The following is a 15,656-nucleotide window of genomic DNA, read 5'->3' as shown; positions in this document are numbered from 1 at the left end:
GATATGACCGACCGACCGACCGGAGCAGCACCAGTTAGCTGTGAGACCAGTGTGGCTCTGTTGGTATGTATAAGCTACTGAAACTCATTTAAATTTGTGAAGTATTCAGGGTACAGCCTTTATGAAAGGGACTGTACAAAACGGAGCTGTGTTGTATATGACAATTCTGACCCTTTTCAGCCATTGGGCATATTGCATACAGTATTGCCAGCTCTTGTGATTTAAAAGTTTCACTATATTGTCTTCCTTAAAGCACCTGTTCCTGGAGTCATGTGGTTCAGGGGCAGTATGGCCTACTGGATAGAGCACTGGGGTGGGACTCGGGCAATCTGAGCTCTAGTTCTGGTTGTGCCACTGGCCTGCTGGGTGATCTTGGGCAAGTCACTTCCCCTTTCTGTGCCTCAGTTTCCCCATCTGTGAAATGAAGAAAATGATACTGACCTCCTTTGTAAAGCACTGTGAAATCTACTATGTGAGACTCTCAGCTTTCATTTTTAAAAAGTTTCTAGGCCTCCCGGCTGCAGAAAAAAAGCCGGAAAATGGGACCGCTACGCCAGAAGATAAAATCAATAAATAAGTAAAAGGAACCCACCATCATTTTATTAAAAAAAAAAAAAATCTCATGATTTTTAAGCCAATCTTATGAATATTGGTTTTGGAGGGCGAGGGGCTGGCTCGGGAGTTTTGAACATGTAGGGTTGGCCACACTACATGTGCAGCTGCCTTAAAAAAAATTCAGCCCCATTCAATGGTGAAGGAGAAGGCCCCTATCCAGAGCCCCCTGAGGGTGCGGAGGGGAACGTTTACCCCAGGCCACCTGTTAGAGAGGATCCCCTGCACAAGGTTGCAACGCCCGGAGAGAGAAGCCTGGCCCAGCCCCACGGGACAGGAACTGCCGCTGTGAGGTGAGCTCAGGGCAGACTGGCTCTCCAGCCCACCCCCCCTCAGTGGTGATTTTCTTGGAAGGGTTTCAGATTTTGCCCCAGGCCCCCAAAAACAGCCGTGCAGCCCCGCCATGCTCCCTATCTCACTTTTAGTGTCCCTTTCCAACGGCTCCTGATTTGATTTCTCTCCCCCGCCCCGAATAAATGTCCCGCTTCAAGCTAGGAAAAGAGATCAGTTCAATTCACCTGCTTTCACTCACAACATCTCCTCTGCCTCCCCACAGCTGCTTTTCCCACGGTTGGCTTCCAGTACAGCATGGGCTATTCCCCGTCCTGCTCCATCTGAGAGGGACCATTGTGCCCTCGTTAATTGCCCTGTGTTGAGAGGCTCTGGCTGATGGGGAGAGCCGGACGTGCTGGGAATGGAGCTCACAAGGTGACGTGTGTTGGGGGACGCGCGCCTGACCTAGACAGACAGCAGTTCAGCCAGGTTCATTTCTCCATAAACACTTCTGTTTACGCAGCAATTCCCCCCCCCCCCCCCCCCCCAGGCCCGGTTTTATTTTTATGTTTGTTGATTCATAACGATACATTTTTTAAAAGCGAGCATAATAAACGCAGTGTTTCTCTCCTCAAAAGAAAAATAAATAAGTTCGTGCTGCCCAGGATCCAAGTCGAATTATCTCCTTTCGTCCCCAACTCCAGCCTGGAGCAGATTAACACAACCCGGGGACCTATGCACAGCTTAACGGACACCTATGCACAGAGAACAGGAGATTAACACAACCCAGGGACCTATGCACACTTCAGCCTGGGAACACCTGTGACCCCATTCCCTCCTTAGCGAGGTTGCTGGGCTGGCGCTCGTCTCTGGCCACCTTGAACCTCCTCCCACCGGGGATCACCGATCCATGTCTTCAGATGGGCTGGGGTCTGCCCTAGAGGAAGGAGGACCCAGACCCCACCCATCCAAACATGGGATGCTTTATGTAGGGGCCCATGGTCAGCTGGCAGAAGCAAGGGTCTCCCCACACATATAGCCCCACAGATTTCCATTAAGATGAATGCATCTGCTTACCCCATTCTGAGCTAGTGTTTCAGGCTCTCTGCAGATTCAGGTAGATGCCACAGCATCAGTTACATTTAGACCACTTCAGAGCCTTTAGGGGTAGAAACTTTTTTTTAAATGAAATCTGAGCTGGTGGGCTGGGAATGGATTTATAATGCTTATGCCTTAATCCAGTCCTGACCCAAGTGCCTTTTGTTCTGCAGCATTTCACTACCTTCCTTAAGCTGATCTACCCTTTCACAGGCTGTGATTTATAACAATTCTAGGAAGCTGGAGTCGGGGGCACCGTAATGCAGCCACAACTAAAATGCAAGCCAGTTTACAAAGTGAGGCCCTGGAAACCACACACGGGCTGCCGGACAAATTGGTCTGGTGGTTTATTACAAGAATGCTCAGCAAGCTGCAATGCTAGAGGATTATAAACAAGGCAGCCAGCAGAGGGGGGAGCAGGAAGGTTAAAGAAGGTGGCTGTCTTATTCCGAGTGTGGTAACAGAGTGGTAATATTTTATCTTTTTAGGCCAATGCAATATACTCACATTGCTGGCTGGAAGTGAAATTTCTGGGTGGCCACCATGATAACTACTATCATAAAAACTAGAGCTGGGTGGGAAATGAGGCAGCATAACTTTTTCCTGTTCTGCACTGGGACCTTTTGAATTTTTTCACAAAAAACAAAAGGGACACCCCACCCCCACCCAGAGCAGACAATAGCCCAGTGATGCGGCTACTATTTAGGATGTGAGAAACCCCAATTCAAGTCCTGAATCAGACCCACCGGGAGGGGTCTCTCTTCCCCCCATGCCCGCCCTAAAATTCCATCCTGGAACCCAGCAAAAGTTTTGTCAAAACTGGCCCCTCCCCCTCCCTTTCATTAAAGGCCAGTTTTGATTTCAATGAATCAGCATTTTCCAATGAAAAACCATGTGATCAAACAAATAATCCCTGACTGGCTCCAATCTAAACAGCAGAAGTGGGGTGAATCCTAGAGCACGTTCTGCTTGTAATTTGTTAGGATCTGGTTTTGAGCAGGCACATATCAGAAAAGTGACCTTTTCCATGCTCCAAAACCCATGGAGATTGTCCGTTTAAATTATAGAATCTCTGTGCTGCGAGTGATGCAATTTAATACATGCAGGAAATCATGCACTTGTTGTGCACCATCGGGTATGTACATGTGAAAGGTTGTGCACATTTACAAGTGGAGGCCGGTTTGAAACCTCCCTTGAAACCAGGCTCTTCAAGTTTCTTTGCAACTCTCTGGGGCATTTTAAGACATGATGGTCTTGAAAGTTATCTTCTAACTCCTTCCATACGGCAATGGGTGTTGCCTAGCAACTAGCACATGGACTGGGACTCTGGAGTCCTGGCTTCTAATCCTGGCCTTGCCATTGGCCTCCTCAGTGATCTGGGGCAAGTCACTTCCTCAGTCTCCCCATCTAAATGGATCTAATGATACTGACCTAATTCACAAAGCACTTTGAGATCTGCTCAGGAAGAGGTTATATATACACACAGACAGTGTGCACATTATTATTTCTATAGATCAAAACGGCCGATCATCCTGAAGACAAATTCTTTCCCCCTAGATTTAGTAAATTGTGGCTCACATTAACCCGATCCAGTTCCTAGTCCGTACCTGTGCTCCTTAACTGAGGGCATTCCAAGATAGCCCCTCTGCCATGTTTGCAAAAGTCCTCCCTGAACATTGCCACCTCTAATGGAATGTAGGCTTCACTGCGTCACAGGCAGTGGGATGCCCATGGACTATCTGGAATAGCTAATGCTGTTGGCCTTAGGATCAGTGAACTGGAACAATTTCTTTCTGCGCTCTCACCATGAAGGTCACGGTCCCTGGTGACCCAATGGCCAAACCACCACAACGTGCTGGCTTGTGTTGTATGTGTATCCCACTGCCACCTACAGGGCTCAACACTTGGCCATTGTCTAGCCCTTTAGGGGCAGGAGGCCCATAAAGATACAAGCCCCACTCAAAGTAGGTTTCAGCTGGACCCCAAGGCATTCAATCCAGTCCAGGCTGACAGAGACCAAAGCTTTTTGCCATGGGGCAACTGCTTTGCAGAGCAAACAGGCGGGTCTCTGCCATTTCCTAGTGAACAACTATACATATCGATCATGGGCTTGGTCTCCCACAGCATCCCCTTCTGGGAGGGTGGTTGGGCCATGCACTCACCTGGTCTTCAGCGAGGGAGGTTTGATCTGAACTTGTACCCTAGAAGTAAAACGCTCAAACACATCATTCAAGTTCCCTGAACCCTCCAGCTCCCTATAACTCTCTTGACTTTAAACCTAGAGCCTACAGTAGTTAAAGTTTAGTGTGTCTGTGTTTAAAAGATGGGGCAAAGGGGGGAGAAAGGAAGTGCTAAGGTGAAAAGAAGTCTTGGCCAAGGTCTTGTGAAAGTCAGGTTTTTTTTTCTCCCTCTCTACTTCCCGTCTTTCTATATTTGGTGTGAAGTGAAATATAATAGTTTGGTTCAGCTGTAGTTCTGTCCAGTTTTTCCCCAGTATGAAACCTGAAGTACAATTCTAACCTTTCCCTTCTGTGCAGAATAAATCACAGTGCTAGGCTTTTACCAGAACGTGAATCCGCAGCTCTGCTCCCCTAAACCGAAAACAACAAAAAACACAAAATTGAAAACCGGAGACACAATCCAGTCGAGTAGAGAAGAAATGTTGATGAAGTTAACACACATGGTACCAATTACCACCTCCAGTGCCTGCCAGCCACTAAATGTCTGGAGAAACCAAATTTCACACCTCATCTTGCTGCTGGGGCTATAATTGCAACTCCAGAGAGCCTTGGTGACTCCCCTCCCTTTCTTTCCAGCTATTCCAATTGGTCTGTGTTTCCTTGCTGGGATGCAACACTAGAATTTCCCTTTCCAATAAAACTCCGTAAAAGAGTTGACCTTCTTCACAGCCGTATTAGTGTTCAGCCCAGATCCTGCAAACGTTTAATGTATGCGCTGATCAACTTTGCACGTGTTCATAGTTCCACATGAGGGAAAGGGTTTATAACAGAAGAAATCAAATGCCCATCACAATAAAAGGAGCAAAACCAGCTTCATTAAAGACTGGAATCTATGAACGCCGAAGACCATTGTGCTTCGCTGGGACTATTATTTAGGATTTGTATTATTGAAGCACCGAGGAGCCCCAGTCCCCATTGTGTTGGGCGCTGTACAAACACAGAACAAAAAGTCCATCCCTGATCCAAGAAGCTGACAATCTAAGTAGAACACAAGAGACAACAGATGTAGACAGACAGATGGGGAAGTACGAGGAAACAATGAGACAATATTGGTCAGCATGATAGGCAATCACGTTTCTTGTAGGCATCCCAGCAAAAGGAGAGTTTTATAGGAGGGATTTGAAGCAGGATGCAAATTACAATCCCCAGGACCCGGTGTGCGAGTCGGGAGTTCAAAGCCTTCTCGGCCAAGGTGCTCTGGCTGAGGAAGAAACTTCCAGAGGAAGGCCTCTTCTGAGACTAACCATCTTTAAGGAAACTCCTTCCTCTTAGGGTATGTCTACACTACGGGATTAATCCGAATTTAGATAATTCGAATTTGGGAAACAGGTTGCATAAATTCGATTGTGCGCGGCCACACTAAGCACATTAATTCGGTTTTTAACCACATTAATTCGGTGGTGTGCGGCCACACTACCCCATTAATTTAACCACATTAATTCGGTGGTGTGCGGCCACACTAACCCTAATTCGAATTAACAAAATCGATTTTGGCGCTACTCCGCTCGTCGAGGTGGAGTACAGAAATCGATTTTAAGTGCCCTTTAATTCGAATTAACTGGCTCTGTAGTGTGGACGGGTGAAGGGTTAATTCGGATTAACGCTGCTAAATCCGAATTAAAGTCGTAGTGTAGACCAGGCCTTAGACAAAGCCTTTCCACCATCACAAGAATGACACTTGCAACATTGACGTTCCCATCTACCTAAGCAACCCTCCCTCCCACACAGGCACTGACACAACCACATCAACCAGCCAGCCAACACAACCACACCAATACCCAAGCAGTGCTTTCCCCTGAAAAGAAGTGTGAGAGACTCCATGAAGGTCCCTAGGGTCTTCAGGGTTGCTATTGATTTCATATGGAAGGTACTCAGATACTACGGGGATGGGTGCCAGTATTAAACTGATGGATGGGTAGATAGATAGAAAGAATGAATGCGGCATGAAGGAAAAGCTGTATCTGAATGCTGGCCATTTGACTAGCTGCGCACGTTCCAATCTTACACTGAAAACGTGTTCTCTCTTGCACGTCTACAAGAGAATGGGGCTTTTCTCCTCACAGCTTTCGGACGAGATGTAAAACTGAGGGCCTGACCACTTGTGATCCTTAGAAGTCCCTGGCACTTTTTTGTAAGAGATGAGGTGTTAATCCCACGGGCCTGGCCAAATTCCAGGTTGAGTAAAAACATTCTTCCTGCTTGAATTCTCCCTGCAGGTGTCCTTCACTTGGTTATTGACAGACTACAGAGTATGCATCTCCTTCACTTCCTGCTCCAAACTGTTGTGCCCTGTTGCTCTGTGTTGCTAAATAGTGGCCACCCAGAATGCAGCCACTTCTAACCCAGAAGTGGCTGCATTTCAACGGTAAGTGAAGCGATCTATCTACATTACTTACTTCACAGTAATGCAGTGATACTCAATTAGATATACCCGTGGGCCAATTTGAGAATTTTATGACAAGAGGCGGGTCATTTGTGCAGAAGGCTGACCAAAAATTTTAAAAAACAGCTGCCAATAAATAAAGATCTTGATTGCAATACAAGTATTAGTGTTTCTATCTTTTAACAAAGCTTATAAATCAACATGACCTGTGTTTGTGGCAATCTCTAATGGGAAACGTGACATCGACGATTCCCGGCAAGCTTTGTGAAGAGTGGTTTGTAGGGGGTCAAGGGAAGGCGCATGCACTGGGAAAGATGTTCATCTGTCAGGCGATTGAGGTGTTGGTTTTTTATAATGTTCATGATAGAAAACCCAGATTCGCAGAGATACATTGACCCAAACATCGTTAAAATATAGATGGCTAGATACTTGCTATTCTGAAACTGGTCAGCATATTGAGTCCAGAAATCGCCACGTTCTACTTCTCTGAATTTTGCCTTCAAGATATCTGAGCTTTGGAGTCTTACAATTTCTAATTGAAAGGCACCTTCATCGACTGAATCAAGAATGTGCTTTGCTTCAGAAGGGCCAGGTCCACCGGCAGAGACAACAAACAGAGCACGAACAAATAAAAGCAAATCCTTCAGAATTTTAAAATTCTGAAATCGCATTTCAAAATTTTCAATCAGATTGTTTAGGAATTCTTGCATTGTTTTCATCGAAGTTTCATTAGTAGCAACAACGCGCAATGTGAGAAAGTGCAACATCTTTCCCGTTCAGTCTGTCTGGAAGATTTCAAGATTCCTCTGAAAGTCACACCCTTTTTCAAACAGATCCCCGACACTGCTTGCACGGCCTTGGAGCTGCACGTTGAGAGAATTCAAGTGACCAGAAATATCGCCCAGAAAAGCTACCTGTGACATAGAGGGGACATCATTCATAAATTCCAGGCACTCACAAGTCTTGTTGGTTTTGTGGTTGGAAAGAAATTCTATTATTTCTTTTTGAAGGCACAAAACCTCTCTAACACACGCCCCCTACTTAACTAACAAACATTGTTATGCTGCAACTGATCATTGTATTCAAAAACAATGTAAACTAGAAGTTGAATGTATGTAGTTCACTAATCTCATCACAATGCCTATTGTTTTTTTCAAGTCCCCAGACAATTTACTGCACCAGACAGGCTGGTGAATGCTGCAGTGAAATGTATTTAATGAAGGGTGTATCGTTGCCAAACGTGAAGCAAAGTCCTTCTCTTTCCCTGTCACGGAGGGACCTTCGTCTGTAACAAGCAAGTTTACTTTCTGCAGATCTAAACCATTTTTTTCAAAAAAGCCTTTTACCCTTTCAAAAATTCTCTCTCCTGTGGTGCAGGTTTCTAATGGTATTAAGCACAAAAATTCTTCCTTGAAAATTTCACAATCATAAAATCTAACAAATAGCGATAGCTGGGCAGTGTCACTTAAATCACTGGATTTGTCCGCTGCAAAAGACATGTATGTGTCATTTAAATTGGAAAGCCGTGATGACAAACAATCCTTGTAAATTATCTCCATAACAAAAAGAAAATCCGCTGTCCAATTGGGTTAAAAGCTCGGTTTTCGCTGTCGACTTTACGACATTTACTCCCTCTTGTATTCATTTTTGGCTCCATTTCCATCACTAATGAAAAATGGGCAGCACCCTTGCTCCATCGTAGTCGATGCTATCATGAGAACTTAATTTGTGCTGGGAATGAACCCCAGCACCTCTAGGCTTGGCAGTTCATAGCCCCGGCACCTCTGGGCTCCCGGACAGCAGCTACTGCTCTCCAGCCGCCCAGCTCCAAAGGCCGCACCACCGCCAGCAGCAGCGCAGAAGTAGGTGTGGCAATACCATACCAGGCCACCCGTACTTCTGCCCTGCTGCTGGTGGCAGCGCTGCCTTCAGAGCTGGGCACCCAGCCAGCAGCCGCCACTCTCTGGCCATCGAGCCAGTGCTTAATGTGTGCCGTGGCTTGCCGGCACCTCTTTCATTATAAATTAAGCACTACCAGTAAGTTACTCACTAAGGAAGTGATGGGCAAATGATAGTGCATCACTGTTTGTGAATTTAATTATAAACATTTTTTATGGTACGCTGGTGGGACACACACGAAGCCTTGGCAGATCACATTTGGCCTGCGGGCCACCTGTTAAGTATCACTGTTGTAATGTCTGATCATCCCTGACTATATCATTAATAGCCTCACACTGGGTACACTGCCCTACAAAGTCATTTGGGTCTCATTGCCACAGAGGATAGTATGGGGCAAGAAAATGCCCAACGCTCCTCCTTTGCATGCAGTTCAGAGACATCAACATTCAGGTGGACCACGCTTGCCTCTTGAGTGAGGGAAGGATGCAAATAGATCAGAAGACAGCAGTGCTCTGCCAAGACAATTCAGGACAGCAAGATTGATGGTGACTGGCAGCTAGTCTGAAACAGAGCAGCCTCCATCCTCCGCTCGACTGGTCCTGTGCTAAAGGCCCTCCTGTCATGCATCTATTCAGACTGTGTAGGCAGGAGAGACAGTGCTTGATTCCTTCATAAAAGGAATCTGGGGAATTTAAAGAGCTTTGCCTAGCTTTACGGCCCAGATCACGTGTTAATTTTCTCGTGTCTTGAACATGTGAATCTTGCCTTAAAACAAGAAGAAGAAAAAAAACCCGTAGACTTCAGTTTCTCTCAGAGGCAAATATCATCAACAACAGGGGTTCTCAAACTGGGGGGCGGGACCCCTCAGGGGCCAGGTTATTACATGGGGGGATCGCAAGCTGTCAGCCTCCACCCCAAACCACGCTTTGCCTCCAGCATGTATAATGGTGTTCAATAAATAAAAAAGTGGTTTTAATTTTAAGGGGAGGGGGGGTCGCACTCAGAGGCTTGCTATGTGAAAGGGGTCACCAGGACAAAAGTTTGAGAACCACTGATCAACAACTTAATGCTTTGATTCAAGGCACTGGCAGCACATTAAAACAGCAATTAAGTCACTCTTGTGACGGTGAGCTAGTTTCTATTGAAGGCTGCCATGGGTGGCTAATATTCAAAGTGAGCAGGAAGGGAAGGGGACAGACCAGGGAGAGAAGCTGAGAAAGGAACAGAAGGGAGGGGACTTTACAATCCGGGGTGGGAGAGTTTGAACGCGAGGGACATGCAGACACAGAGATGGGCAGAGACAGAGAATGAAGAGGTGTTGCACTGCCTGGGTCAGCTCTCGGTGTACTAGCAGGAGACAAGGCTGCCAGGGAAATTTCTCTTTGGGCTACAGAGCCCGGCCCCTGAGACCAGCTAGAACTCCCCTGCCACTGCAGCAGGAGGACTGGGGTTTGGAGCACAAAATGGCAGCCAAGTGAAACGAAACCAGCAGCGCTGCCAGAAAAGCAAGTGGATTTCTGTGACAGGGAGGAGGACTTCTGCAGCTGCCGGTCAAAGGGGGGGTCATTCAGAGGCTGCAGCCAGGGAATTGACAGGGCCCTAGTTTCAGGCCAGGATTTGTCAATCACAGCATACATGGAACAGATCTGGGCCTCCGCTTGTGGAAATCAGGAGGGAACTAACCAGTTCGGCAAACTGGTAGGCATGGCAAATCCTTTCACTGCTGGGTTGCGAGTTCATAGCCACACCTAGTCTTTACTTCCCAGAAGTCTTTGATGGATGTCCAGTGATCCCTGTTTGATGTGATGAGGGCCTGATCCAAAGCCTGCTGAAATAAGTAGCAGTCTTTCCATCATTTTCCATAAGTACTGAGTTAAGCCTGAAGTTAATAGTAGTCTCCTTCTAGTTCCTGCTGGACAACCATACACCTCACGATAAATACCATCACAACTGGCCTTCACCAGCTTGTGAATGGTCTCCATAGCAACCAAGGCCCTGCTGGCCGTGGAGAGCTATCTCCTCAGTACAGGCAGTTTCTCCTGGTCCAGATGGAGACACATGATCATGGGAAGAAGGGATGAAGCATGTGCTGTTGTTGACTGCTGTACCCGGTCTGTGAGCCAGATGTACAGACCGGGTCTGATTTACAGGACAAGCAGCTTGCGGGGAGGAATGCAGCACAAAGTAACTTGTTTCGAACTTGTCAAACAGCCAGATAAATTATTCTCCAATTTTTTGTTCCGTTCATTACAGTGTATCTTTATCTACTGCTGGGGATAATTTGATTTATACAAGGGTTTGTAACAAAAAAATTGAATCAATAGTACTATACAGAAAATTGTTCAGTCAATACCAGTTTAGACAGAGGGCCCAATCTTTCTGCATTGCACACAGTTTATTGGATACAAGCACTAAAAGTTACAAGTGTCCACCTAACATTCATTAGCTCTAGCTACGGGTTACATAGCTAGCCTTGTGGATACATTTTTCTGGCTAGACTTCCCCAGTGATAGAGAAGAATAGAGCCAAGAGATAAGTCTTTAAGGGTCCTGCTTGCCCATTACCACAGGGGAAAAAAAGAATATTTGGTCTTTATATGCAGAACCCATCTTACCAGAAGATCCCAAATATGTAGTAATGTCTGGTTTTGCACTAGGGTGACCAGACAGCAAATGTGAAAAATCGGGACAAGGGGTGGGAGGTAATAGGAGCCTATATAAAAAAAAAGACCCCAAAATTGGGACTGTCCCTATAAAATCGGGACATCTGGTCACCCTATTTTGCACTGTCTAATCTTGCAGCTTTGATGAGTTGTAAAACTGCATAATTTTATTGAAGAACCAACGAAGCGTTCAGTGTTCAGGAACACAGACAATCTGTAAGTCATTTACTTTTGTGTGTTTTTCACTGTGTCTTCATGGGGGGAAAAAACAATAAAAAAACATAATCACACAAAAATTGCAGCTTAGGGAGGCAGAATGTAGCTTCCCAAGTTGGAATCTAGCTAGATCTCCTGGGATCTTTAATTACCACGAGTGGTCAGAAGTTCCATTTTCTTGTCCAAATAGAAATATGAATGAGAGAACAAACTTCATTGTAAGGGTTGTTTCAGGTCCACACAGGGCCGGCTCCAGCTTTTTTGCCGTCCCAAGCGGCGAAGAAAAAAAAAAAAAAAGAAGAAGAACCCAATTGATCTGCCGCCGAAGTGCTGCTGAAGACGAAGAGAGGGAGTGAAGGACCCGCTGCCGAATTGCCGCCGAAAACCCGGACGTACCACCCCAATAACGGATAGACTGCCGCCCCTTTCTACTGGCCGCCCCAGGCACCTCCTTCCTTCGCTGGTGCCTGGAGCTGGCCCTGGGTCCACAACCAAATGATTTGTCACGGCTGTTCTCTGAATCAGTTACTAACAGGGCCGGCTCTACCATTTTTGCCGCCCCAAGCAAAAAAAAAAAAAAACCGCTCGGACTCTGCCGCCCCAAGAATGGAGGGAATGCCGCCCCTTAGCATGTGCCGCCCCAGGCACGGGCTTGCTCTGCTGGTGCCTGGAGCCGGCCCTGGTTACTAAGGCAGGTTTTAGAGGAGGAGGTCTGGGATAGATACATAAATAAAAAGAGCACAGAGAGCTTCAACCAGCTGTCAGCCCATTGATATCAAATGGGATAATAAAGCCTCAAGAGAACAGGCTAGATCAAACTGATGGTGGGGGAAAGTAAGCGTCATGTCTCAGCAGCTAGTTATACATGTATGGGTGGGAAAGAATTCTCCCGTTGTATATTGAGTAGGGCTAGGAAGGAATCCACTGCCCATAATAAGGTATTTTATAATTGTCTAAGTGCACAATTGGGGGAAAGTGGAGTTTTCCTTCCCCTTAAAACATTAAGAAAGGGACGACTGTTAGAGGAAGGGTGGCAGATTAGATGGCTCCTTGTTTTACTCCCCTGTAGAAACAAATCTTAACTTGCCATGTTGGGTTTGTTTGTTGTTGTTGTTTTTTAAATAATTTACATTTTAGAGCTCTTCTCGTTGAGGGGAGTATAGTGCCATCTTGTGGATCTGGCAGGAATTAGCAGGAAGTAGACTAGAGTGAGTCATGGGGACACATTCTCAATGTACAGCGGCAGTCCAAAAAGCTAACAGAATGGTAGGAACCATTAGGAAAAGGATAGATCAGAAGACAGAAAATATCATAATGCCACTATATAAATCCATGGTAAGTCCACACCTTGAATGGTGTATGCCAGGGGTCATAGAATCATAGAATATCAGGGTTGGAAGGAACCTCAGGAGGTCATCTAGTCCAACCCCCTGCTCAAAGCAGGACCAATTCCCAACTAAATCATCCCAGCCAGGGCTTTGTCAAGCCTGACCTTAAAAAACTCTAAGGGTATGTCTACACTACCGCGGTAGTTCGACGGCTGGCAATCGAACTTCCGGGTTCGATTTATCGCGTCTGGTCTGGACGCGATAATTCGAACCAGGAAGTGCTCGCCGTCGACTGCGGTACTCCACCTCAGCGAGAGGAGTACCGCGGAGTCGACGGGGGAGCCTGCCTGCCGCGTGTGGACCGCGTCTGAACCGCGGTAAATTCGAATTAAGGTATGTCGACTTCAGCTACGTTATTCACGTAGCTGAAGTTGCGTACCTTAGATCGAATTGGGGTGTTAGTGTAGACCAGGCCTTAGGAAGGAAATTCCACCACCTCCCTAGGTAACCCATTCCAGTGCTTCACCACCCTCCTAGTGAAAAAGTTTTTCCTAATATCCAACCTAAACCTCCCCAACTGCAACTTGAGACCATTACTCCTTGTTCTGTCATCAGGTACCACTGAGAACAGTCTAGATCCATCCTCTTTGGAATCCCCTTTCAGGTAGTTGAAAGCAGCTATCAAATCCCCCCTCATTCTTCTCTTCTGCAGACTAAACAATCCCAGTTCCCTCAGCCTCTCCTCATAAGTCATGTGCTCCAGCCCCCTAATCATTTTTGTTGCCCTTCGCTGGACCCTTTCCAATTTTTCCACATCCTTCTTGTAGTGTGGGGCCCAAAACTGGACACAGTACTCCAGATGAGGCCTCACCAATGTCGAATAGAGGGGAACGATCACGTCCCTCGATCTGCTGGCAATGCCCCTACTTATACAGCCCAAAATGCTGTTAGCCTTCTTGGCAACAAGGGCACACTGTCGACTCATATCCAGCTTCTCGTCCACTCTAACCCCTAGGTCCTTTTCTGCAGAACTGCTTCCTAGCCATTCGGTCCCTAGTCTGTAACAGTGCATGGGATTCTTCCGTCCTAAGTGCAGGACTCTGCACTTGTCCTTGTTGAACCTCATCAGATTTCTTTTGGCCCAATCCTCTAATTTGTCTAGGTCCCTCTGTATTCTGTCCCTACCCTCCAGCGTATCTACCACTCCTCCCAGTTTAGTGTCATCTGCAAACTTGCTGAGAGTGCAGTCCACGCCATCCTCCAGATCATTAATGAAGATATTGAACAAAACCGGCCCCAGGACCGACCCCTGGGGCACGCCACTTGAAACCGGCTGCCAACTAGACATGGAGCCATTGATCACTACCCGACGATCTAGCCAGCTTTCTAGCCACCTTATAGGTCCCCGCCGGGGCGTCTAAGTGCACCCGTGTACTGGCTGGCGGACGAGCATCCGCCGAAATGCCGCTGAGAAGCAACGTCATACAGAAATGTCGCCTCCGAAATGCCGCCGATTTTTGGCGGCATTTTGGTGGTGACGCCTCTGGATGAGGCTGCTTCTCGGCGGCATTTCGGCGGCAACACCTATTGACGTTGCAGCTTGTCGGCGGCATTTCGGCGGATGCTCGTCCGCCACCACGGTCCTCTGTGGCTCGTCGTCTGGCGCCCGCCAGACGAAAAAGGTTGGGGACCACTGGTGTATGCAGTTCTGGTCACCTCATCTCAAAGAAGATATATTAGAATTCAAAAAGGTGCAGAGAAGGGCAATGGAAATGACTAGGGGTATGGAACAGCTTCCATACAAGGATAGTTTTTAAAGACTGGGACTGTACAGCTTAGAAAAGAGGCAACTAAGGGGACGAGGGAAATGATAGAGGTCTATAAAATTATGAATGGCATGGAGAGAGTGAATAAGGAAGTGTTATTTACCCTTTCACATAACACAAGGACTAGCCATCACCCGATGAAATTAATAGGCAGCAAGTTTAAAACAAACAAAAAGAAGTATTTCAATGCACAGTCAACCTGTGGAACTCATTGCCGTGGTATGTTGTGAAAGCCAAAATTATAACTGGGTTAAAAAAAGAATTAGATCAGTTCATGGAGGATAGATCCATCAATGGCTATTAGCCAGGATGGTCAGGGATGCAACCCCATGCTGTGGGTGTCCCTAAGCCTCCAACTGCCAGAAGCTGGGACTGAACAACAGGGGATGAATCGCTCAAAATTGCCCTGTTCTGTTTATCCTCTGAAGCACCTGGCACTGGCCACTGTCGGAGACAGGACATGGGGCTAGATGGACCATTGGTCCGACTCAGTATGGCAGTTCTTATGTTCCTATGATAGACAAGGAATATGGGGGGTGGAGTTGAGTCATACATTGATCCGGGTTCAGCCGTTAGTGTTGCTGATTAAATTGTTCAATGAAAAGCATTTCATTAAAACCTGCGACTTACTGTTCCCTCAAGAATACTACCATTAAGCAACAAGAAATGAGACAAACATTCTTAACAGTGAGGGCATTTAACCAGAGGGACAACCTAGCCACATGCTGGATTCTCCTGCAGTCTTTACAACGAGACTGGCTGTCTTTTTAAAGGGTAAGCTCTAGCTCGAACAGAAGTGATGGGCTTGATGCAGCAATCACTGGGTGTGGCCCTCTGGTCCGTGTTCTGCAGGAGGTTAGACCAGATGATCATAATGGTCCCTTCTGGCCTTACAGTCTCTGAAGCTATACAAAGTGATCACAAAGCACTTTGCAGATGCTAGACACAAATAAACCCTGCTTTCAGGGGTGCTGTGCTCTCCAGACACACCCTGATCTCAGCTCAAGTTGCGTGTACTCAGCCCTTCTGAAAAACCAGAGCCTTGTAAGTGACATGCACAAGGTCACATACTGAGGCTAGGTCTACACTACAGCGGGGGGTCGACCGAAGATACGCAAC

The sequence above is a fragment of the Terrapene carolina genome, unplaced genomic scaffold (genome assembly GCF_002925995.2).
Source record: "Terrapene carolina triunguis isolate 2854851 unplaced genomic scaffold, T_m_triunguis-2.0 Scaffold111, whole genome shotgun sequence".
Taxonomy (NCBI): Eukaryota; Metazoa; Chordata; order Testudines; family Emydidae; genus Terrapene; species Terrapene triunguis.
This window is presented reverse-complemented; position numbering follows the sequence as displayed.